The following is a 24,124-nucleotide window of genomic DNA, read 5'->3' on the forward strand; positions in this document are numbered from 1 at the left end:
TGCATCTTCAATGCTAATGCCATTCAGAAAAGCTGTATCTTTTTTTTTTTTTTTTTTTTTTTAATTACTGCTTTTTAAAAAACTGTAACATCAGATGAATTCAAAGGATCTTCTAGAAACCCTGTGACTGCAGATCGGCACTTAGTTCATCTTTGCGGCAGAGTCATTAGTCTTTCAAAAGCCATACCAGAATCTTAATTCCTACATGAGTCTCATCTCATCAGCACTTTTTTTTTCGGGCACATAATGGTTCTATTGTGTAAAAGCGTGTATTTATTTTTTAACCTCGGGAAGTGGCAGCAAGTTAAATAGCATAAAGGCAGGCGTCCGCTTTGATATGCTGTCAGCAAAAGTTGAATACTGTAATTTTAAACAATTTTCTCTACTCTCTCATCTTTCCCTGTGCTTCCAACCTCTTTCCCCCTACCCGCCCTGGACAAATCTCATTGCTATCTCTTTTGCATAATCCTAGCTGCAAATTAATGTAAGTGTTGTGGATGAGAGACAGTGGGTTACTGTGAGGGTAGGTTGACGGCATCTCTTTGCTTTTACACCCCAGCAACTTCAAAGGTTTCGTTATCCTGTCTCCATCTTCCCTTGGGTCTGCATGGCCTGATTCAACTGTACAGTTCAAAAGTGCAGGCTTGTGAGACTGGCGACAGTTCCTACACTCCTGGCGTGTTGAATCACAGCAGACATGGTGACAAGATCAGAGACGCTCCGCCAATGCTCTGGGATTTCGGTCTCTGTTTCCAAAGTCCATTATTTCACTGGAAAGATAAGTCTCTTTTGCTCTTGTGCTCTTCATCCACTCTGAGGCACTTCTTTGTGAAGTTCAGGGTTTTTTTTGGATACAAATATTAAATCGTTCTCAATCTGCCCTTGTGCGCTGCCTGCCAGCTCCCGTGGCTGCATCCGCCTTTTAATTTAGCTGTAAGAGGATCCTGTTTTAATGAAACCCCTCCCTCCCCCCCCCCCCCCCCCCCCCCCCAGCCCCACTGCTGTAAGATTTTGTCAGTTTGCGAATTCCTCACTTATTTTTCAGGACTGTTTTGCAGGACAGTGACAATTTTATTTTTTCTCCACTAATTAGAGCCCATTATGCAGGAATCATTTAAGTAATCAATTATACTCACAAATGGACTCTGACTCTCCCAGGTTAAAGCACCATTAAGCTTTAACCCGTACGCCCTATGGCATCACTTCATATTTATTTCTTGCCTTATCTTCTTTCCAGCTTGTTGCAAGCTTCCAAGTTCTCTTCCCTGTTGATTGTAACTTTGACTCATTCCTACCTACTGTTTATCTTTCGTTTACTTGAATAGTTACCCTAGTTTTTATTCTTGTTAATTGTAAACCGATCCGATATGGTTATTTACTATGAAGGTCGGTATATAAAACTGTTAAATAAATAAAATAAATAAAAGTACGTTTCTGCTCACCTGACATTTAGAATCTTGAAATAAACTCCTTTAGAAATGCTTGGCGGAATTAACCTGAACTGCTTCTTTTCTTCTTGCAGTCGGAATATTTGTTTGACAGCAACGCTGGAGGTGCTGGATGCTGGTCGATTGTACCAAGCTCCTCTTGGTGGTTAGCAGTTTGGGGGCGGGGGAAGGTTCAAGTTGGGTTTATGGGGTTGGGGAGAGGGGAGGGTGGACATTGGAAGGGGTCCACCTTAAATTAATATCTTGTGAATTTGTGAGAGGGGATTGTTTTTCAGGCCTATAAACCTGCTACATATTTTGTGGCGCTCGGGGGGAAAGGGGATTACCACAAAGGCCTGATAATTTGTTTTATTGGGGAGAAGGGTGGTTGGGATGGGAATCAGGTTGTCTGGTTTGCTACTTTATTTTTTGTGTGCTGGTCATCATTTAACCAGCTATATTTGTTGAATATAGCTGTTTAAGATTAAAGTTATCTGAGGAACATGTTTCTCAGAAAAATATAACCCTGATCTTGGCTACGTCTAGATTTAGCTAAATAACTTATCCTGGTAACTCTAAATATTGGAGTTATTCAGCTAAGTAAATTTTGCTCTGAAATGCCTACAAGTTATCCAGATATACTTTATCAGAATAATGACTTATCTGGATACATATTATCTGTGTAAGTGGTGAAGATATTCAAAACTTGGCATTTATCTGGACAATTCAAAAGCTATCCAGATAAATACTTTTGAATATTGACCTCATAATTTTCAAAGACTCTTGTCATTACCATAACTAACCACTGCATGTCAGCATTTCTCCTCTCAAGTACACATGAAAAAGCATTTGTCCAGTAGTAAAAATGGTTATATTACAAAGGAAGATATTTAATAATGGCTTCAGATAATCTGACACACCTGTAACCAAAGTCCTCAAGAAATGCCCAGTGAATGTTTAGCTTTTCTCCAATACGGTGAACTATAATCAAATAGTACAGTCATTTTTCAAGTGATGATTGCATTTCCTGACAGTCACCTGTTGTAAATGACAAGATTAGAAATCACTATGATTCGCAGACTCCTTATGCAAAATGATGGGGCCCAGTCCACACAGTTCCAGAGATGGCCCATTTTTTGGATTCCAGTTCATGAGCTGATTTTGGCAATCTGCAAAACTGGGTTTAAATAATGTAACTAAGGGTCGAATATGCTTAGAATTTGTCCTATAGTCACAAGTATCAGATAAGAATTGCAATATTCAAATTGTGATTTTTTTTTTTTACTTGTTTTGCCATTTCTTACTACTAAGCTTCCAAACATATATAAATAATATTTAACAGGTGTTTATGAGAACACCTGAGACAAAATAATAAAACACAATATATACAATATATCAGCACAATATGCAAAAGTAATTTCCCTAAATAATAGGGTATAATTTATAAAAAGCCTAGCAGGAACTGTCACATTTACCTCAAGGGCATCTTCTTATCCCCAGATGGTTGACTCAGCAAAGTGAGTTCTTGTTTTGGAGACAAGGTCAGCACTGGAGACCCCCTAACCTCTGTTCTCAGCAGGGAATCTGACTGGGGTATGATGGGCTGGGGGTTTATACCCCTTGGGACTATACTTGTTCAGAAGGGATCTCTGCTCCCTTTTTCTGAAAAATTGCCAAGCTAGGAGATTTTACTGTGTATGTACCTTTCTGATCGCCATATTGTCTGCCCTGAGCAGTTGGTAGAGGTGACCTTGACTAGGCCAGAGAAAGGGAAGAGAATATGTGGGTGAAGAAGGAGGGGGAACTGTGTTTCTAGGCTGCTTGTAGCAAAGGGAGAGAAAAATAAAAGAGTGGGGGAGCTACCCACAGCCCACAAGCTTGTGTGTTATCTTTTACTATGCAGTACTCCCTACTAGCTATGTGCTGGCCTGGTGCACAGCAATGGAGTCTAAACTGTATTTTCTGTAACAACAAGATGGACAAAGGTGGGGGCCAGAGGAGACTCACAGCACCAAACAAGAACTGCCTCACAGTGACACAAAACTATATGCAATCTTTATAAAAAGTATATTTCTCTCAAAAAAGACAGCAGATTATACCAAGATCACACACTAATACAGTCATCACCATACCTCTGTCCTCCAGGAGGTTGCAGAAGGGGCAGATCATCCCTATCCGCCCCCCAGGGAGAGGTTTGCCCGTGACCTCCCTTCAGGCAAACACCCAGGGTCTCGAAGGCGTCTTAAAAATAAAATGTCCAAAAGTCCCAAAAACAACTTAAAAGCCCACCAAACAGCCAAGGTGTGGACTGCAAGGCAGCTTCCCAACCTTTGCCAGGGATTATAGGCAGGTAGTACCTGGCTCCAAGGGTAGGCCCAAAAATCCAACACAGAAAAAATTCCAGACTTTCTCCTACTCAAAAACTAAACTGCACTACCCCCAGAACTCTCAGGTAAGATCTGCTTACATCCCAGGGGGACGGCCATCCCAACACCCTCAAACTGAGGGACTGTATATGAATGGTGCCTCCCCCTAACTACCCACTCTTTCTACACTAGCTGAATGAAGTTCACCCAGGCCTTAATGATAATGAGCCTAGAGGAACCAGTACATCCACAAAGGAGGTTCATGAATAAAATAAGAAATCTGGGAGTATTTGCCAACGTGGTACAATGGATTACAAACTAGTTGACTGACAGATGACAGCAAGTAGTGATAAATGGAACCTATTTTGAGGAGAGAAATGTGATAAGTGGAGTGCCTCAAGGATCAGTTCTGGGGTTGGTTCTGTTCAATATTTTTGTGAGCGATATTGCAGAAGGGTTACAAGGTAAAGATTGTCTTTTTGTGGATGACACGAAGATCTGGAACAGAGTGGACACACTTGATGGATTAGAAAGAATGAGAAGTGATAAAAAAAAACTTGGAGTGATTGAAGGTTTGGCAGCTAAGATTAATGTCAAGAAATGCAGAGTCATGCATTTGGGGTGCAGAAATCCTAAGGAGCTGTATGTGATGGGGGGCAAAAGAATGATGTACACAGATGGGGAGAGAGACCCCATCTGAAGGCAGCAAATCAATGTGACAAGGTGGTGGCTAGGTTGCATAACCAGCAGGAAAAAGGAGGCGATAATGCCCCTGAACAGGTCATTAGTGAGGCCTCATCTGGAGTACTGTGTTCATTTCTGAACATTGTATCTCAAAAATATTAGAGAAAGAATGGATGCTCAGCTCTAGAGAAAGGCAATCAAAATGGTGTGGGGTCTGCACTGAAAGACTTATGAGATGAGACTGAAGGACTTATATATATATATATGTCCTGGAAGAGACGAGAAACAGGGGAGATACACAGACCTTTAAATACCTGTAATGATGCCCAAGAATAAAACCTTTTCCAATGTAAAGATAGCTGTAGAAGCAACGGTCATGATATGAAACTCCAAGAAGTAGACTCATAAACAATGTCAGGGAATATTTCTTTACAGAAAGGTTGGTAGATGTATAAAATGCCCTCCCAGAAGAGATGGGGAAAACAAGACTGGTAATGGAATTCAAAAGAGCATGGGATAAATACTGAGGATCTCCAGTGGCTAAAGGATAGAATTGAAAAAAAAAACCAGGGTAAATGTTGCATTTGATGGCTCACGGGCTGCCTCCATGAGCCACTGCTCTCACCTCTCTGGCTCTCTTTAGTGAGGCGGGACACTGCTAACTCTTCCTAAAGTAAGAGGCCGCCGGGCGCCATGCAGCAGGATGCCGCCAGCTCCTGCTCCTTACTGCTTCCCTTAGGTGCGTGCGCACCCAATGTTGGGCCTTTTAAAGGGACCACGGCAGGAAAGTCTCCGCAGCACCTACTGATGACCTCACCAATCTTCGCCCTATATATGGGCAACCCCCACCCCGTCTCAGCAACAGTTCTAGCTACGTATTGCTTCCTGCCTTCATCTTCCCAGTCTGCTCCTATCTTGCCTGCCCAGACTGGCTCAGACCTATCCATCCCTCTTCCTCCCCCCTTGGACAGATACCTGGTTTCGACTATTGCCTGGACTCTCGCTATGCCTGATCACTGCCTGCCTCCGACCATAGCCTGCCCTTGGACCATGACTCTAGCTATCTCCAGAGACCTTTACCTAAGTTCGGCTGGCCCCGGCACCCAAAAGCTTAACCCAAGGGGTACGATGGGTTGGTATAGGTGAAGCTCTAGATCAGTCTTTGCTTCACTTGGGTCCACCTGCTGGAAGTGAGAACCTGCAGGGCTGCTCCCTGCAGGTAGAGCCAATCTTACCCCAGTCCAAGGGTCCACAGGCACAACAGTAAACTGAGTTAACTGTAGGTATAACATATCTATATGAGTGTATCCTGCACAGAGCAGCAGTTCCTACCCTGAACAAAAGGCATGGGGGTAACCTGCACGGTATGGCAGTTACTACTCCAAACTTGCTGGGCAGACTGAATAGACCAATTGGGTCTTTTTCTTCTGTCATTTACCTTGTTACTTCCAATCCAACATCATAAGGAAACCCTTAAGGATTGTTAAGTGTGTTGCTTCTAGTTGTCCAGAGCTGACAGATATCCCACCTTCCTTTCCATTAAAGACTTATTTCTAATAAATTTTAACTTGGGGCATTTTGGGATCCCAGCTTCACCATTCAACAGACTAATCTTTGATTATCTTACTCCAGCTTCAGGTAAGCTATGCAAAGTGCAGCTCTCTGATTATAAAGCATGCCACATTTCCTCAGCATTTTGAAGGAAATGATCATCTAATTAATTTTCTACCCAATGTTCCCTCTTCCCAAAGATGCCACTCAGTGAATCCTTTGTAGCTCAAAGCTGCACTAACATAAGATGTTCCATTCATACACACAGTGCCAGTTTTACAGAAGTTATTTACTATTATTTATTTATAGACATTTGATAGTCTACTTTTTTCCATGAGTGGCTTCAGGGTGGATTACAAAACACGTTTTAACTAACAGTTACAGTATATTGGTCAAAGATCATTTATAATTATAGCTGAATCAAATTTACAATGACTAGCATTGAGAGGCCAGAGCAACTTATAATCCTTTCTCGACAGTTTAGGTAGCTAGGTCGGAAAGACTGAGTGTCTCTGCCAAGGGGACACTAAGGGAAGGTATGGCCAAATTGCCATGTCTCAATTTGTTTCCTGAAATTGAAATAAGACTGAGGATTTCATTATACGCTAATGCAATCCTTGTTTATTTGACAAATCTGCGATCCTTGAGGCTGGCCCTGCTGAAATTGTTAACTGGTTACAAAGTTAACTTTAATAAGTCTGAAATTTTCACATTGGGTGCTAAAGGCACTATGCCACCTTGTAAATCGGGCTTCAGAGTGGTGAAAGATGGGTTTGTATATCTTGGTGGTAGAGATGTGAATCAGAACCGGAATCGGTTCCGATTCCGGTTCAGATTCACATCATTAATTTTTTTTTGTGCAGCCCGATCGCGGTTTTGTTTATTGGCTGCGCCCGAGCCGATAAACAAAAAAACCCACCCGACCCTTTAAAACTGTTCCCTTAGCTTTTCCCACCCTCCCGAACCCCCCCAAAACTTTTTACAAGTACCTGGTGGTCCAGTGGAAGTTCCGGGAGCGATCTCCCGCTCTCGGGGCCGTCGGCTGCCATTAATAAAAATGGCGCCGATGGCCCTTTGCCCTTACCATGTGACAGAGTATCCGTGCCATTGGCCATTGGCACGGTCTTTAAGATCATGAGAGGTCTTGAATGAGTAGATGTGAATCGGTTATTTACACTTTCGAATAATAGAAGGACTAGGGGGCATTTCATGAAGTTAGCAAGTAGCACATTTAAGACTAATCGGAGAAAATGCTTTTTCACTCAATGCACAATAAAGCTCTGGAATTTGTTGCCAGAGGATGTGGTTAGTGCAGTTAGTGTAGCTGGGTTCAAAAAAGGTTTGGATAAGTTCTTGGAGGAGAAGTCCATTAACAGCTATTAATCAAATTTACTTAGGGAATAGCCACTGCTATTAATTGCATCAGTATTCACTAATCACCAACAAACCTCTTTCCCTTCTTACTCAATTCTCCAACTTTTGCTGTTTCAAGGGAAAACCTTGCCCGGTGGTTTTTGTACAGGGGCTTGATATAAGGGTAACCGATTTGCAGTTATCCTTTTTGTTCGCCCCCGTCTATTATTCTTTATTATTTTGAAAATATCTGCTTTTTTATTGTTATATTTCTAATGTTTTTTCTTAAAATCCCTTCTCCCCGGCTGCTTATCCGACCCACTATATTTTCTGATTATTGTATACTTATCAAGGTCACCGCCTTTATTGATTCTCATGGGTTCGGATCTGCCCGTCCGACATTGGCCATGTTTCGGCACTATGTGCCTGCTTCAGGGACTGCGGGAGAATTTGCCACTGTGTCCGGAACCGGGTTCACAGTGTCGGTATCACCTTTTACAAATAGAAATTCTTAAATGTATGATATCTAATTAAAAACATTATTTCTTCAATTTACTTACAATTTAATCATGTTGCCACCTACTCAAGAGATAATTACTTACTTTTTTTTTTGTACCGTGTATCAAGTGAGCGACGCCTTCCGTTCCTGTCTTGGCGTCCTATCTATTCTATTTTTATACCTACCGCGGGTACACACCTCCCTATCTTGTCCAAACCGAGGCTACCTCTAGTGTGTTCAATTAAATTTAATTGTCTGTCCGTGCCACAACCTTCTCCTTGATGTTATTTGCAGCTTTTTCAAACCTCCAAGTGTGTTTTTTTCTACTAACACCATTAATTTAACCAATGTATTGTGTTCAACTTATGCCGATATTCAAGGTATTGCCCTGTGCTTTTGTTTTTTTATTATTTAAAATTTTGCCCCGCTATCGGCACTACCGGACCTGGTTGAAATCAGCATCTCTATTTACCTATTAATCCTGCTGATGTATGGCGGACCTGGTGGGGAGCTAGTCCCCTCCACGTCCGCTTACAGTCCCTGCCTTATAGTCTTATTACTTTTAACATCATGTGATCTAACTAGGGGCGGGCCTGGGTGGGGACTTGAGTCCATGCCTGTCTGTCTATTACCCCCCCCCCCCCCCCCAGATACTGTTAGAGGGACAAAGCAGGACAAACAGTAGCATGAAGACTCCCATATACTATGAGAGGTTCAAAGCAATCTCTCACCGTGGCAAGAACACCCAAAGGTGTAGTGTCTGGGGTATGGTAGCTGGCAAGGCAGAATGGCAGCAAGTACTCCAAGGTATAAACTCTGGGTATGGAAGCAAGGCTGAGTGGTGAAAGACTCCTAAAGTGTACCATGAGGGGGGTCCGAGAGTAAGGCAGAGTGGCAGCAGCAAGACCCTCAAGTTGTAGGTATGGCAGTAAGACAGAGTGGGAGAAAGACCTCCAAGGTGTAAAGATTGGGGTATGGCAACAAGGCTGAGTAGCAGCAAGACCACCAAGGTGGCTCATCAGGAGATTGGCAGCAAGACCCTGAAGATGCAAAGTCTGAGTATAGCACCAATGCTGAGTGGAAGGAAGAAGCCTAAGATGTAGGTAAGGAATATAGCAGCAAGGCAGAGTGGCGTGGGAGATGTCTGCCTTCCTGTTGAAAACACTTGCCACTTGTCAGATTTAGTATAAGAGAATGATTTGATATCAGTAACATTAGCTTTTATTACATTCCCTACTTGAAAATGATCTTGCTGGTGGGTGGAATTTTTTTTTTTTTAAATTTGCTTTCTGATTAAACTTTTGTCACAATCAGAACATGACAATGGTCATTCATCAGACTGGTTTTCCTGGTAATTTGTGAGATTTGCTTTATTAAGAAAGATTTCCCATGATCTGTAGCTGGCACATTCTCTTCCCTCTGTTGATTTTCTGGTGTTGTATTCATTCTCTCTTCCTATTGAAACCTTTCCCACATTCAGAGCATGCAACGGGTCTCTCCTGTGCATGTTTTCTGTTGTGCCTGCATTTCTTCCTTCTGACTAAGGGTTTTGCTATAGTCTGTATGTGTATATTGTCTGTCTTCAGTATCAGATCTCTTAAGGGCTTGTGCCCTGCTGATGAGGCCACAGGATGGTTTAAAATATGGCAGCCTCAAAAACAGTTGTTAGCCCAGATGTTGTAGCTATCCCCCCCCCCCCAAGGATCCAGATTGGTTCTCAGGAGGCTTAAAAGGAGTTGCTGAGAAAGGCACTGTTTTTAGGCAACAAGATGACTGAGGGTTGCAGGGTGGAGTAAGACCTCCAAGGTGATAAATATGTAACATGACAGCTGGATAGAATGGCAGCAAGTCCCCCAAGATGATACTTTTGGGGCATGGCATGGAGGCAGAGTGTTAGAAAGGCCTGCAAGGTGGTATATCTAGGGCATGGCAGCTAGGCAGATTGGCAGCTATAGTTACCAGTTAATCCTGCCTGCACATGCTGTTTGCTCAGCACTGCCATAGGCTTGAATGAGAAACATACAAAATGTGACAAAAGTTTTTGTTTCATTTGTGGGCATCCTCCATTTGTTTTGGAGCTCCCTGAATGGACTTATTTGTTGCACTTTACCTATTCATTTCAAGCAAATACACATCCCTTAATCCTTTCCAACAACAAAAATGAAGTTATCTCTCAGACTGAGGAAGTGAGTGAATCTCATTTAAAATATGATAAAGACATTGGATGGATTAATGTTTCATAATAATTCTACTTCGGAGTTGGAATTGGTGAGAAAAGTGTAATATACATGTGAGGCGACATTCAGATTCTTTCTGTTGCTTTTGTAACATCCATACTCTAAGTGTAAAGAGAGTTCATTCAAAGGCCTTCCTCACACAGTAATAATGCTACTATTATGGAAAAAATCTCAGTTTCAAGGCTGCTGACTGTTTTTTAAATGCATCCATCTTATATATCAACAAAGTAGACATAAAAATTGATCAGTCGTATTATTCATCTTTAATGAACAATGGATGAAAGCTGTTAAAATACAAGAGGTTATTTTCATCTGTAGGTTTTTGAAATAGTGTAGTATCTAATCAGAAGTCCTCAATTTTACTCAAAATATCAAGAAAGAAAATTGGGCAAGTATTCACATAGGATAGATTTTAAAAACATACGCGAGCACGTCCATGTGTGCGAGCTACCCGATGTGCGCAATGCGCACTCAAGGCTCAGCCACGCGCATAATTCCCAGATTTTATGTGCGGAGGTTTTTTAAAATTTGGCCCATAATGAACAATTAGGGATGTACATTTAGATAATCCGAGTTTGAAAAATGTGACAAATTAGTTGATTTTTTATTCAGATTGGGTCAACCAAATCGAATGAATGTAGTTCCCCCAAATTTTTTTTGACTCATTTACAAGGCCATTTATCAAATAGCATTATGGCGTTTTCGCATGCGTTAAGCACCTGTAACCCCTTTAACACATTCAATAGCACCATAACGTATGGTGCGATGCAAATCAGAAAAAGAGTTAGGGGCAGGAGTGGGCTGGGTTCACCGTTTTATGAAACCCAATTGCATGGCTTTAATGCAGATTTTAGCTACACCTTTTTTAGTAGAGTTAAGCTGTGTGATAGCTTGTGTTAAGGCTTAATTGCAATGTGTTCTCAAATGCAGGTTTTAGTAGTTTTGAAGCTCCTGGAGCATCAGCCTAGCAAGAAAGAGACCACGTGAGAGAGAGAGACTAGCCATGCTGCCTTCACACTAGATAGGTAGGTATTTATATCTCTATGGGGAGGCCCACCTAGTAACTCGAGGTAAGGTTTAGGTACTAGTGTAGGGGTTAGGGGCCACTTTGACATTCAAAGTGAGACGTACGAACAGAACAGTGCTCTCTTGTGAAGATTTGATGACCTTTGCAGTGAGGAAACTCACCCAAAGATGAGATTTGTACAATGTTCTCTCAACCTAGCTTGATGGACTCTCTACCTGGGTAACATCAAGCTAGGTTGAGAAAACATTGCGCAAATCTCATCTTTGATGAGTTTACTCACTCCCAAGGTCATCAAATCTTTACAAGAGAGCACTGTTCTGTTTGTACGTCTCACTTTGAATGTCAAAGTGGCCCCTAACCTCTACACTAATACCTAAACCTCACCTCGAGTTACTAGGGGGGGCCTCCTATAGAGATATAAATACCTATCTAGTATCAGCATATTTTGGCTAGTCTCTCTCTTTCTCTCCCTCCTGATAGTAAATATGATTCCCCTAGTGGCTGCATATAGGAAATGCCACAATTCTAGCATTTATCTCAAAATGTGAAAAAGTTATTGCAATTTGTGGTAACTTAGCACTTCACATAGGTATTAGCATAAACTGCCTATTACCCTAAAACATGCCCCTTTTCTTTCACATGCAATATTTAGTGCATTTTGAAAAATCCAGGCCTAAGTTTGATCCCATTAAAGTCTATGGGGGAAGCAAAGCAATTAATTTTTTGGATTTGAAGCCAGATAGAGTGAAGCCAATTGGGGATGGGACAAGGAAACAGCAGGACCAATCGTGTTTCTGTTATGCTCTCCTTCTCCAAAGGGGAGGAGCTAGCAATCTGTTACGCTCACCTCCTCCAGAGGGGAGGAGTTAGCAATCTGCTGTCGCTCACTCCGCCAGGAGGGCGGAGTTGGTAAGCTGTTCTGCTGTTCTCCTGAAAAGGGAAGGAGTAGCGATATGACATGACCTGCTCCTTCAGAGGGGAGGAGTTAGCTATATGTAGAACTGTTAGTGAACTGCTGTTAGATACTCCTGTAAGGAAAGGAAGTAGCAAGCTGTTATCAATCTGCTAAGGAGTAGCAATCTGTTATGGATCAACTCTCCATGGAAGAGAAGTTGGCAATAGGTATATAATACTTCACTATAGAGATAGCAATCTATCATGCCCCCCACTACAGAGTAGCAATCTGTATATATATATAAGCTGCTGGCAAGTCTCAGAGAAAGAGGAGTAACTGTCTATATAATACTTCAGTGAGCGGAGTCAGTGGTCTGTAGTGGTTGCCTCCCACAAGGTGACAATAGTGAAAGGAATAACCACTTGGAGGAAATGATGAATCCCTGGGCAGTAGTGAGTCGTTGTGTCCGGCAAGGCTGAAGTCCTTCTGATACTGGAATATAATCTCTGGGTCGCTGAGCTGTAAAGAGAGACTAGAAGTAATGAGTAGACAGGGTATACTGGATACAAGATGGTACACTCACAATAGTAGATGTCTACAATGGTCTCTATGCCACAGAGAGTCTTCAGTACATTCATGAACAGGAGCCGTAGGCGAGCACTGGTTCCCACAAACAGTCTGTAATAAGAACTCACAATTGCTGTATATGAAATGGCTTCTAGAGTAGAAGAGAGTCTGTATAAGATTCTAGGAACATGGCCCTTGTGGAGCGAGTACCGGTTCCTATCTGTAATCTTGCCAATGTAACTCTTGATCTCTGTACCTGCGATAATGTCTTGGATGGAAGGAAGTCTTCAGAGCAAATAGGAAGGTAAGCCCTCGTGGAGCGAGTACCGATTCCTATGTAATAGAACTCACTGTGTTCACGTCTGCGATCGCTTGCAGGCAATGAGGAGTCTTCCGAGTGTTCTGGCAATCTGAAATCAAGAAGAGAGAGCGGAGCCCCCATGGAGCGGGTACTCCTGGTAAGTTTGAAAAGGTCGAGCAGTGGGGACGGGTTCCCCGGATGACTCGGATCGTTGTTGCAAGTATCATGGACTGCTGAAGCAAGTCCCATTGGAGTTCCTTGATAACTCGTTAGAGGTTAGCAAACAAAGACCTTTTAAAGTACAAATGGATGACGTCACTATGGGGGGATGTCCCTGAGGTTCGCGCCCTTGCTGATACAAAGTCTGGAGCGCGCGTGCGCACCCTTACATCATCGGGAACATGGCGGATCAGTATCGTCAGGCCAGCCTGGGGGAACCGGGACCAAGAGGCGGAGAGAAGCCGTGGCTGCACTGTCCATTAGAGCTGAAGGGAGTCGCATCCCAGGTGGAGAGGGTGGAGCGAGGGGCGAGAAGAGGCATGAACTCAACAGTTTCATCACATTTTTAACCAGCCTATTCCAGCTGGCAACTACATATCATGATTTCAGCATTTTTGTAGGTAAAAGTGCAACTAAGGACGTTTTGGGCAGTGCCCATTTTATTCATTCATTCCTCTGGTGGATTTCAGAGAGAGAAAGCAGAGATTTTGAAGTTCCTTGCTTCAAAACTTAGTGTGAAACCAGCTTCAAAGGTACCTTTCCAAGAAATTCCCTCTATCCTGGATTATGATTCATTTGCTATTTTTTTCAAGATATGATCAATACAATTCATAGTAAGATGTTATCTTTCTCTGAAACTGATTCATTTCCCGTAGAAAAAATATTGATTAAGTTAAAGATTATAACATATCATGATGCAGTCATCTAGTCATCTGTGCTCTGGGATAGGTGAATTCTTCTTTAATTCAGGGCATTTTCCTAAATCAATTGAAGATAGCGATTATAAGACCTTTACTTAATAAACCAATGTTGGACTCATCCGGATTATATAGTTATAGGCTGTTTCTAATCTATTTTTCCTAGGAGTATCTAACCTATATCCAGTTGTTAAATTATATAAATGAAAAAGATTCTAGGTCCATAATCAATCTGATTTTAATCCTCCTGATAATACTAAGACTTAAGAACAAAAGAGCATGCCATACTGGGTCAGACCAAGGGTCCATCAAGTCCAGCATCCTGTTTCCAACAGTGGCCAATCCAGGCCATAAGTACCTGGCAAGTACACAAAAACTAAGTCTATCCCATGCTACTGACAGATCGATACTGTAAGGCCGCGGTAGAAACAGTGCGGCAGTGCCGGGCGCACCCTCGTTCCCCGCACACACAGTTCTCTTCACCTACCGCTCGATACTCTCTTCAAATTGCATGCAAATGCATGCCGCGTCTGCGAAGGGTTAGGCAAGCGTTAGGCCCGTGCAACCCATTTTACTGTATAGGCGCTAATACAGCGCCTATACAGTATCCTGAGTGCGCTGGTACCTGTCATTTCAAATGTCATTTCAAATGACATTTGAAATGACAGGCACCAGGAAGTGGATGGTTCCCCTCCCTCCCGAAGCAAGGCGCAGGGCGACAATTAAAACGGGAATAAAGTGTAAAAAATGGGGGTAAAACCAAAGGGAGTAAAGTGTAAAAAACCATGGACGACCTCCATATTAACATTGCAGCGTAAGTTGTTTATATATATGTATAAATACCTGTCACTTTCCTGTCACTTTCCGAATCCCCCAGGCGTGCGGTCATCGAGGCGGCGGCGGGAGCCGGCGGGCGGGTGGGCATGCGTTCGATCCAGGCGGCGGTGGGAGCCGGCGGGCAGGTGGGCGTGCGTTGGATCGAGGTGGCTGCGGGAGCCGGCGGGCAGGTGGGTGCCCGTTCATCCAGGCGGCGGCGGCGGCGGGAGCCGGCGGGCGGGTGGGCACGCATTCGATCCAGGCGGCGGTGGGAGCCGGCGGGCGGGTGGGCGCGCGTTGGATTGAGGCGGCGGCGGGAGCCGGCCGGCGGGTGGGCGCCCGTTCATCCAGGCGGCGGCGGTGGGAGCCGGCGGGCGGGTGGGCGCGCGTTCGATCCAGGCGGCGGTGGGAGCCGGCGGGCGGGTGGGCGCGTGTTCGATCCAGGCCGGAGCGGGCGGGTGGGCATGCATTCATCCAGGCGGAGGGAGCCGGCGGCGAAAGCGGCCTCCGGCAGCCCCCGCCGGCAGTGAATGAATGCACGCCTGTTTACGCCCGTGCGATTTTGGTGCTCAAGGCGTGACGTCACGACGCTTGACGTCACGGCATGTGACTGCCTTGAGCGCCGAAATTGCACAGGCGTAAACAGGCGTGCATTCATTCACTGCCGGCGGGGGCTGCCGGAGGCCGCTTTCGCCGCCGGCTCCCTCCGCCTGGATGAATGCACGCCCACCCGCCCACAGCCTGGATCGAACACGCGCCCACCCGCCCGCCAGCTCCCGCCACTGCAGCCGCCGCCTGGATCGAACGCGCGCCCACCCACCCGCCGGCTCCCGCCACCGCCGCCGCCGCCTGGATGAACGGGCGCCCACCCGCCCGCCGGCTCCCGCCGCCGCCTTGATCCAACGCACGCCCACCCGCCCGCCGGCTCCCACCGCCGCCTGGATCGAACGCGCGCCCACCCGCCCGCCGGCTCCCGCCGCTGCCTCGATGACCGCACGCCTGGGGGATTCGGAAAGTGACAGGAAAGTGACAGCTATTTATACATATATATAAACAACTTACGCTGCAATGTTAATATGGAGGTCGTCCATGGTTTTTTACACTTTACTCCCTTTGGTTTTACCCCCATTTTTTACACTTTATTCCAGTTTTAATTTTCGAACACCACACTAACACCAAGTAGAGGGTAGGCGGTAAACTAACAGGTTAAGGACGCGGCAAAATAGCGGGTTACAAAGGAGATAATCTGAGCGCGCGTCACAGTATCGGAGGGGAATAGCTAATTCCTTCATTATACAGCTAATTTGTTCATTTACATATCATATACATGCTGGGTGCGGAAAGGGTTATGCGTCTGTTTTAAGAAGCGCTAAGGACGCGTGAAACTGGAGACTGTATCGCTGGATCGCCTTACGCATCCGAATTGTGCTCTCACAGCACGTTATAGACGGGAAATCTTGAACCGCACATTACAGTATCGATCTGTGAGTGAAGTTAGGGATGTGAATCGTTTTTATAATGAATTGAAATATCATACAATATTTCTTAATTCGTTATATATCGGTTTAAAAGTTAAACAAACATTTTAACCCCAAATTTTTGTTACTTTTTGTTATTTTTTGTTAGTGCACGCTAACGATAGTTAGCGTGCACTAAGCTGAAAAACGATTTTTTACTAAAAAAAATAATACCGATCCGCATTAAAACAAGATTTTCCCGTGGCCAGATGAACCCAAAAGCACAAACGATCAGGCACCCAATTCACATCCCTACTACTGATGCTAGTAATAGCAGTGGCTATTTTCTAAGTCAGCTTAATTAATAGCAGGTAATGGACTTCTCCTCCAAGAACTTATCCAATCCTTTTTTAAACCCAGCTATACTAACTTTATCCCCTGGCAACAAATTCCAGAGTTTAATTGTGCTTTGAGTGAAAAAGAACTTTCTCCAATTAGTTTTAAATGTGTCATATGCTAACTTCATGGAGTGCCCCCTAGTCCTTCTATTATCCGAAAGAGTAAATAACCGATTCATATTTACCCATTCTAGACTTCTCATGATTTTAAACACCTCTATCATATCCCCCCTCAGCTGTCTCTTGATAAAGGCCATGATTCTTTGTTAATATTACTTGATTTTACAGCAGCCTTTGATACTCTTGATCACATGATATTACTGGATTACCTACCTACTCTAGGAATTGTATACAAGGTCTATGATTGGTTTGAGTCTTTTCTTACAGAGAAGGAGCAATGTGTTAGGGTGGAGACTAGTACATTTGCCTCCTGGGAGGTAAAGAGGGATGTGCTACAGGGATCAATATTGCCCCCATTATTTAATATTTATGTTTACCCTCATGCACTACTTTTGCATGATCTTAATGTATGCTACTTCATGCATGAAGATGACATCCATCTAGTGGTTCCTTTGGCAGTCACCTAGCAAGAAACAATCAATAAAGTGACCATGTTTCACAAAGTCTTACATTGACCTATCAGAATAAGCTTGGAGTGAATCCCCAGAAAACAGAAGAACTCTGGGTCACCATGCCTTTACCCTGAGATGGTTGTTCTTCCCTTATTGAGAACAGTATGGCATTGCAGAGTAGCTCAAGAGAGAAAGGTTGGGTGTGATGCTACATTTGTTGCTGAGTTTGGAGGATCAGATTGCAGCAGTATCTAAGGCATTTTTGCAATTGTGATAATGTCATGGAGTGGGGAATCAGCTGAATTGGGTATTTTCTCAGCAGGAACAGAGCTAAACTCTAGGGCAAGGGCGGACTGGGTCTTGAGCCTGATCAGCCACTCCCCCTTGGGATGAGCCCACAGGTTCTGGTGGCCGGCAGGGCTTTCCGGGAGTAGTACATAGCAGGCTGAGGTCTTGGCAGGCAGAGTTCAGATGAAGTCAGTGTCCAAGCAGGAGGTCAGGGAAGACAGGGAACAGATGAAGTCAAGGCCAGAGATCAATCCTAGGAATGCTAACAGGGAAGACAAGACAAGACAACACAAGGGAACCAGGTGGGAACAGGGGACTGGAACAGTAGATAAGGGCTGAAACAGAAGGCAAGGCCTGGGACCAGAGACAGGGACTGGAACATGAAGCAAGGTCTGGGACCAGAGATAGAGACAAGAACCAGAACTGAAGGCAAGGCAGACATTAGAGACTATGGCTGGGTCCAAAGACCCACAGGGAGCAGGAGTCACCATGAAGCCTAGGCAGGATGAGACAAGGACTGGACAAGACAAGGACTGGACAAGACTAGGATGGGATAGGATCACAAGAAAAGGGCAAGGAAGGTACAAAAACAGCCTAACAGGAAACTATTGAAAAACAAAGTACATACAGTATCAAATTAGACAAGTAGGCTTAGGCAAGCACAAAGGGAAGGCAGAGTGAGACTAGTAGGCCCGAAAGCCACTGGGAAGGGCAAGGTGGCCAAGAAGGGCACAGGACAAGGCAGGAAGGCCAAGGAGGCTGCAGGACAAGGTAGGAAGGTTGAGGAGGCTGTAGGACAAGGCAGAGAAGCCAAGAAAGCCACAGAACAAGGCAGGGAGGCCATGGAGGCTGCAGAACAAGGAAGGCCAGGGAACCCATAGGACAAGGCACAACAAGAAGGCCATAGGGTCGTGCATAAGTGAAGCAAGGCAAGATGGGCCAATGCAAAGAGCTGAGGTGCTCAATGAAGAGTCACCTAGTTGTGGGAGAAGCAGTGCTAAATCAGGCTGGCCTTGCTGAGTCATTGAATCATTAAGAAGGTGACTAAAATGGGAGAAAATGTGGCTCAATGAGGGCTTTTGCTGGTGGGGGCACTTCCTAACTGCCCAGATTGTTAAAGACAGAGTTGTACCCTTGTTTATCAATGGCTGATTTAGTTATTATAGTCTATGTATATGATTTTTCTCTCCTACTCTACTACTGTAACTTTCTTTATGTTGGTCTATCACAGAAACTTCTGTTTAGGATCCAGCTGGTTCAGAATTTGGCTGTCCATCTTCTTTCAAGCTGTGGCACTAAGACCCATATCACACTCATTTTGATGAGTCTGCACTGTCTTTCTATACATTATATAATTATGTTTAAACTCCTTTTTCTTCCTTTCAAGGCCACAAGTCAGGGCCACAGTGTTTGACTGCATGCTTGTCAAGATATGTTCCTAATAGGTCTTTCCATTCTGCTCATGATAAGTTGTTACAGATTTGATTTCATCACCAAGAGAGGTGAAATTGGATGGCACTAAGAGGAGAGCATTTTCATGTGCTGTGTCAGTTCATTAGAATTCTTGCCACTGTTGGTGGTGACTTTTGATTCTCTTTTGGTGCACTGAATACGCTATTGTTGGTGTCTTTTGTCCCACTCTTGGTGCCTTGGGGTGTTCATGTGCCACTTTTGCCCCTGTTTTTAGTACCTTAAGGTCTTCATGCCACTGTTGATGTTGCCTTTTTCTCCTCTTTTGATGCTTTGTTTGTGCTGCTTTGCCCATCTCGTGTTGCCAGGGGCTATTAATGCCACTGTTGTTGTTGCATTTTGCCTCTTTTCTGTGCCTTGGGGTCTTCAGGCCACAGTTTTTGTGCTTTTTTTTTTATCACCTCTTGATGCCTTGGGATATTTATGTGCAATTTTTACCTCTACTTTGGTATCTTGGTGTTTTCATGCCACTGTTGTTGGTGCCTTGGGGTGTTCATGTCACTGTGCTACTTATTGATATGTGGTGTTAATGTCACTCTTATTGATGACTTTTGTCACTTTATTAGTACTTTCAGCTGTTCATGATACTGTTTAGCTGCTTTGACCCTCTCCTAGTGCCTTGGACTATTCATATTGGTATCACTTTTCCCCACTCTTCGTATGTTGGAGTGCTGCTTTCTCTGTGTCTGATGATTGCCTGCAAGTTTCATTTCAAACATGGATAAAAAACAGTGAACACCAAAGTTAAAGTCCAAATTCAGATGCATTGCTTCTCAGATTTGACTTTAATTGAAATGAATGAAATGGCATAATAAATGAACTTGAAAATGAAACCAAACTAATGATCCAAACCTATGCAAAGTTACATCCAATTCACTGAAATAAAAATTTCTTCCAACATTAACCGGATCATATCATAATTATGTCAGCTATGTATTGTTTCAATCACAGAGCACCACTTTTAGAAAAAAAAGGAGGCTGGCCAACTCAAAATATGGTACACATACAGATAAGCAATATCAGATGCCTTGATGGCATCCATTGCTTGCTTTTAACCTGCTGGAAGAAATTCCCCTCAAAAACAAACCTTGTTGCTCAATGTTAGCTCCACTAAGCAGCACAAAAATTCTGTGGGTACACAGATAAGACCTTCTTGTTTCATCAACATGTCCCTTGCAATTATAACCACCTCTTCTTGTGGTGGGTTGGACTATATTATACTGATTATACTGATTATCCTCCATCAAACTAATCCAGACAACTCAAGTTACTGCAACGTTCTACCACTTATGTTAAACATCTATCATCTTCTTCCTCTACTCCCAGTTAAAATCATCCCTGTTTTATTGTAACTTCTTTTTTCTGTGCACTTGTTATCATTTGTAATGTATACTCTCAGGTTATAGTTCTGTACGTTATAATGTATTGCTCACCCCTTGTTCTATGTAAACCGACATGATACGACCAACCGTGAATGCCGGTATAGAAAAAACACAAATAAATAAATAAATAAATATAATGATTAGATATTCAAGATAACTTAAAAAACTTCCTCCATCGGATACCCCAGATAAAATGTTGATCATATTACTAGAATCACAGAAGGGAGAAAAAGATTTAAAATTTGTTCACAAATAAAAACAAAGGTTCCAAAATAGAACCTCTCTCATCATACCACTATCAAGTGACCTGGCTGATTTTAGTCAGTGATTTATGGATCTTTGGCAGTGTATACAAACAAGGGCATGGAGGTGAGATGTAATGAGAAATTCTCTCTCTTTTCTGATCAAAAATCCTTGCTGGAATCAGCTCTATGAAAGGCTCCGTCTCTTTATGGAAGGCAGCAACAGGGTCTGCAGATAATGTTTTGTAATAAGAAGCATCCCATAAAATCTTCTGAATACTTATGTAATCATGATGATTCATTACCACTATCCCCCGCTCCCCTTATCTGCAGGTTTAATCACAATAGAACTATCACTGGCCAACTCTGTTAATGATGAATTCTTAGATCGAGACATGTTAAAATAGCTTTAATCAGAGTGGGCTTCTAATTGCATTAAATCATTAAAAACACATGTTGCTCCTTTTCTGGATGTAACTATGAAGGCAGACTCAGTATCAGGGTTTAGTCCATGCATAGTCCCACCAAACTCTGGCATGAAATCTTCAAAAGAAGTGTGTGTGTGGGGGGGCGGGGGCGGGGGGAGGAGGAGAAATACAACTCCAAGGCCCAAAGCATAGGGCCAATCTCTTTTTCTTTGGGTGCAAGCTCAAACTCTGTGTCTCTGTAACTTCCCATTGCCAAGAAACCGGCTGTACACATACAGTATGTGATGGTCCTAAAATAAAATGTTACAGTCCAAAAAAAATGTATCAAGTGCATTTTCTTCTTGTCACATCCATAATTATAAAATTAAACCGAATCTATAATGATCTGTGTCTGGGGTCCCTTAGTCCTTTCTCCTTATGGATGGATTATAGGGCTGCCTGAGGTGCACTGGATAGATTCCCTGTCCTTCAAGGATCTTACTTGCACAATTCCTGGGGTCTACTCCTTTATCCTGAAATCTCCAATCCTATCCTCTCCGCTATAGATCTCCTTGCCGAAACTCAAGAGTAATATCTCCAAATGGATTCATTTTTATGCTTAGCATGATAGGAACCTCATTCATAAGCCCAGAGTATGTTCGGTTTGATTTCAAACTCTCAGATTTACTGCTAATGCCCTTCTCAGTGCTTGTATTGTGTCAAAGAGAGCAGCCACCTTCAAGAGTTCATAAAGTAACATATCTAGGTATGTTTGGAAGTTCTTTTAAATCATTCTGATGGCACCCAGTACAATGTGGGACCATTTGTGTATCTTTCCACCACATTATCTTGATCTCAGATTGGTAGTTCTCCATACAATCCACTGAATAATCACTTGGTACTGACACATCTGTTAGCAATGTCATTCTGGTGCTTTTCTCCTTTACCAAAATCTCTGGTTTTTCAATTGGAATAGGAATGTCCCAGGTGATTACAATGTCTTCATTTTCTACAGTTCTCTCAGGGTTGTGATCCCAGAGCTTTTCTGGTACAGTGATATTATAGTGTTTATATAGTTCCCAGTAGATGAGCCATGCCACTTTATTATGCCTTTTTATATACAGGTTTTCTAAAATCAGCGCAACACTCCTAGCGACAAGAAGTGAAACCGTCAGGGGCGCATTGGCCCACCAGGGGATCGGGCATCCCCTGGTGGGCCGGTCGCCCTGGTCATGTGGTCTGCCGAGCGCGGCCACGACAGAGCCGCACGCAGCAGACCACGGGGTATCTCCTGGGCTGGCCTGGGCAAAAGGTCCACGGGCCGATCTTTACCCAGAATCCGTCCTGGTAACCGTTTTGTTCTCTTTTACAGAATCTGCATTTACAATATCTGTTTTATCATTTTTATCTATACTGCCTATGATCCATCTTACCCATAGTCCACTGTCCTGTGTTGCAATTATCAATTTCTCATCTTTTGGTTTAAGTTCACCTCTCCTTTGCCATTCCTGTGAAAGGTTTTCATTCACACTAATATGCTGGGTATGATGAAATCTATGGTTACCATAACATGGTGATAGTGAGACGATGTTATATATGACACCACTACATCTTTATATTTGATTCTGTAATAAAAGTTTAGATTGGTATAAGGATTAGAGATGTGAATCGTGTGCCCGATCGTTTTAACGATCAAGTTCGTATGGAGGGAGAAAAAAATCGGATCGTTAGAGATGTGAATTGGAATCGGTTCCGATTCCAATTCACATCGTAAATTTTTTAGTGAGGCCTGAGCAGATAAAAAAAAACCCATCCCGACCCTTTACAAATGACCCCTTTGCTCTCCCACCCTCCCGAACCCCCCCCCCAAATGTTAAATTACCTGGTGGTCCAGTGGGGGGGGGGGGGTGTGTCCCGGCGCGATCTCCCGCTCTCGGGCCATCGGCGTCATTTTGGCTACCACTGATAAAAATGGCGCCGATGGCCCGATAAAAAAAAAACCCACCTCGACCCTTTACAAATTACCCCTTTGCTTCTCCCACCCTCCCGACCCCCCAAAAAACCATTTACATGTACCTGGTGGTCTAGCGGGGGGTCCGGGAGCCATCCCTTCAATCATACCCTCGGTGCCGGTGCCGGTGCTGGACTGGTTTGAAAATGGCGCCGATCGCCTTTGCCCTCACTATGTCACAGGGAGCGACCGTCGCTCCCTGTGACACGTGAGGGCAAAGGCGATCGGCGCCATACTGGCAGTCGATCGCCTTTGCCCTCACTTTGTCACTGGACCACCAGGTAATTTAACCTGGACCACCAGGTAATTTAACTGGACCACCCACTGGACCACCAGGTAATTTAACATTTTGGGGGGGTTCGGGAGGGTAGGGGAGGGTGGGGGAGGGTAAAGGATTGGTTTTAAAGGGTCGGGGTGGGTTTAGGGGTTGTTTTGGTGTGCCGGTTTTCCCGCCCTCCCCCCAAATAATTCCCGTACTCGATTTAACGATTTTTCACGATAAATCGAGGGAATTCCTATTGTATCGAGTCCCTTACCGATTAATGACGATTTTAAAATTATCGGACGATAATTTAAATCGTTAAAAAACGATTCACATCCCTAATAAGAATTGCTTGAGTTATCTTTGTCAGCTATTTTGCAACCTTTATTGAAATAGATTAGCTTTTTGTTTCTACCTTCACTTATCCATTTTGTGAGACTCAAGGAGAAGGAAGCAACAGAATTTGAAGAATAAGAGGAAAAAAATCCTTAAAGATTAAAACCATAAAACAAGGAAAAATAATTGGAAAAAGCATAAATACAGTGGGAAACAAAAAGTTACTTCAGAAAACACATGAGGCTAATCTAATCCAAAAGAGGTCACAAAACAGCTGGCAATCAAACGATCCTTATCCCAATCTGAGCTTTTATTAAAGACTCAAATATAAAGCTGTAGCGGTATCAAGCATGATCATATGTAACATGGTCTCACTGCGACCATATTAGTGTTGTGCTCACCATAGATCCCATCATACCATACCCAACGGTTCTTATCCTCAAGGACCAATACTTTGACTCATGCCAAGTTTTTTTATTTTCTTTTGCCACCCATTATAATTTTTTTCCAAAAAAATTAAAAAAAATGTGATAAAAATTGTTTTTAACTTATCCTGTCATCAGCACAGACAAGGTTATATTTTCAATCAGGGATTATATACTTACGTTTCTTTCAATTTCACCAACTATAGGGTCTATGCACTAAATCTCCATGTATAT

This window comes from Rhinatrema bivittatum, chromosome 2 (assembly GCF_901001135.1).
Source record: "Rhinatrema bivittatum chromosome 2, aRhiBiv1.1, whole genome shotgun sequence".
Classification (NCBI taxonomy): domain Eukaryota; kingdom Metazoa; phylum Chordata; class Amphibia; order Gymnophiona; family Rhinatrematidae; genus Rhinatrema; species Rhinatrema bivittatum.